Here is a 3,309-nt window from a genome sequence, read left to right as displayed (position 1 = left end):
TCACATGCCAAGGCTTTATCTTTCTTTGACCCATCTCATTAAAGTCTTGCTGATCATGAGAACGATCAAACATATTTTGCCATAACCCTTTGTGATCTTGATATATCAGATCTTTTTCCAGCTCCAGTTTAAAAAAAAACCTGACATCTCTTCAAAACTGATCCTTCATTTTTCTAACGGTTCAGCAATAGCTTTTCTTTAAAAATCAAAAACTTTTTTATTTACATCTCATTTTTTGATCGCTGAATGATAGCACCTGCTTAATTAGCCACAGCTTAATTTTCATTGACCCTGATTTGGCAAGTTCACCTAATAATCAGTAATTTTTTTTAAACAGAGGACTTTCTTGCCACAGAATGGGAAGAGCATGGAACAGATGGAGAATTTGATGTGGATGATTTTAAGAAGAGATTTGATGTCCATATGAGGGAAAAGAGAATAAAGGGATGCTGTAGAGATAACTACATTACTTTATTTTTTGGTAGTCTCTCAAAGTGAGAATGCATGTAACAGTACAGCCTGTGGTACGAGCCTGTGCATGGACTGTTCTTTAATGTAAGTGTTGATGCTATTGCATTGCACCCACCACACTGTTCTGACTAAGCTGGTGACTCTCCTGGCCTTTACCAACTGCTGTAAGGCATATTGGAAGGATTTGCACGTTGATGATCACCTCTTTATTTGCAGCATGAATGCACCTTCCATAGACATCAAGTCCGAGAGTGGACTTAAACCTGAATATTCTGATGGAGGAATGCTACCTATCGTACCACAAGATTTCCACCGGATTTCATCAAGTGTTTAGAACAGAAATTGACCATTTGGCAGTCATAACTGGCAATGTCCTCATTGCTGTCATTATCTTATGATGTCAGACATAATCTGGGATATCCTAAGTGAAATCACTGCCAGCAATTGATGCTGGTATCTGTATGTGCTACTGATACCATTTTGTGGAAAGATTCCCATATGACATCTTAGGTTCAATTTTTAAATTGTAGTAAGTCAATTTATTCATTACATTTAATATCTAATTACATTGCATCTATTATGCATGACTATCTCTTGTGAAACATCAGGCTGAGCTTAAACAGCTAATTTCACATTACAGTTAAACATTCTTGACAATATCAGTAGCAAAGAGAATCAGCTGTTGAACCCATTAACAAACACTAACCACAATAGTTAGTTCTTGCGAGGAAACATCCTGTATATGTCTGTTAATGCTTTTAGGTGCTAACTGCCTTGTATAACAAGCCCAAGAGGTGTTTATGATCCACGAGTCCCTTCCCAACTGTACTCAACTCCACCTTTTTACTTTCTTTGTGCGGAATTAGATTCCACCTCAAATGCATTTCAATTTCTTGTGTTCTACATTCTTAATCTGTGAAGTGAATAAGGGAGTTCTGAACTATCTACTTCAGAGGTTCCAACAATTACTATACTGCATACTTCTGAATCAGCCAGTCGTCTGCATACCCCTACCAGCTGATAAGTTAAATATTTTAACCACTATAATGTCCAAATGTTGTTTAAAATGTGCAAATAATACTTTTATGGAACTTAGTTAATACCAGAATATTACTACATGGCAGTAATATTATGAATTAGATTGTTTCTTGGCATAATAATTGAAGTGAAGGATGATAGTTTGAGACGTAGGTTTTTCAGTAAATTGGCCATGGAGGCATAACTTTTTTGTGTGCATTTCCACATTTAGGTAGACAATACCTCTGTTGTACTTGCCACACTCTGAAAATTGCCATGCTTTTTAATACTGCATTGAGTTTTAAATCTCACTCCTAATCATCAACGTTGCCTGTCTCTTCCTGTGCAACATTGCCATCCCACTTTCACTAAAACCATTTTTCATTTTTTTGTCACCTGTCACCTTGAATTATGTCAATGCCTTCCCACCCTTCATAAATTTCCTTCATCCATTACCCAGCAACATGTATTTTGTTCTTCACAAGAGTTTTATTTGCCCGTGCCCTAGACCTACACTATCCCACAATGTTGCAAGTTTAAGCTACTTGATTTTCTCAAATTGCACCCTATCTGTACAATGTCCTTTAAGTCTTTTTCATATATCCCTCATCAGATTTTGTTTTTTTTAAGCAGCTCCAGTTGTGGATCCTTTGGTGACCCTGACTATTTACTAGCTTATGTCATCATGAAGGCCTCACCTGCTCAACCTTGACCCTTGCCTGAAGTGACCATTAGCTTAAACACTGCTAGTTGTGTCTCTCTCTCTCTCTCTCTCTCTCTCTCTCTCTCTCTAATGAAAAAGGAGCCTTTTGTCCTCTCGAAATATCGCGACTATCACATTTCATCTCATTTGGAGGATCCACCAACCGTTACTCCTTTAAACGTTGTCCAAAAACCCATCATTTATGCTTGATTTTGATCATCTAATAGTTGGCTTTGGTTCACATTTCCCTTTCCCCTTCCAATTCCAGTTTAAGCTATCCCTCAGACAACTTTTTTTCTTTTAACTTAAGAGGTCTATATAAATGCCATGTTTGAATATTGCTATTTGTTATTTTGTTGTAGCTGCACAACTATCAAGCACACTTTTTCAAAATCCCTTTAATTTTTGTACCATCATACACACACCTTCCTGTCCGCATTTTGAAGAGACCATTTCCACCCCACTACCTTGGACAACTCCTCAATCACCCCTAACGTCTGTTCCTTTCCCACACTACCTTCCCATGCAGTCATGTGAAGTGATTAGGTGACCTGCCCTTTTTAACTGCGCATTCTCCAACATCCAAGGCTCCGTTCAGTTGTTCTGGTACATCAGCAATTTATTTGTACTCTTTTAAACGTAGTATGCCTTGCTTGCTGCCCGCAATGTGACTTCACTTGACTAGGAAGACCAAACCCAAATTGCCTGACAGCGGAACACCTTTGCTCAGTCTGCAAATGTGACCCATAGCTCCCAGTTGCTTGCTATTTTAATTCACCACCTTGCTCTCAGGCTCACATTTCTGTTCTCAATCTGCTGCAGTGTTCCACAAAGCTGAATGCAAGAGAAATGGCACCTTATCTTCTGATTAGGCACTTTACAGCCTTCTACAATCAATAGAATTCAGCCATTTCAGGTATGAACTTTGTCCCTCGTTTTGCATTTTTTTTGACACGTGCCAGTTTGAATCCTCTTTTTGCATGTCTTTGCCTTGGCACTGAGCCATCAATTATTTTGGCATTTACATTCACGATGGACAACTGCTTTGCCCTCTTATTCCATTACACCTTTGTCATATCTCTCCCACAATTCTCCTCAAAAAGTATTATTTTTAAATA

The sequence above is a fragment of the Stegostoma tigrinum genome, chromosome 3, assembly GCF_030684315.1.
Source record: "Stegostoma tigrinum isolate sSteTig4 chromosome 3, sSteTig4.hap1, whole genome shotgun sequence".
NCBI classification, from domain to species: domain Eukaryota; kingdom Metazoa; phylum Chordata; class Chondrichthyes; order Orectolobiformes; family Stegostomatidae; genus Stegostoma; species Stegostoma tigrinum.
This window is presented reverse-complemented; position numbering follows the sequence as displayed.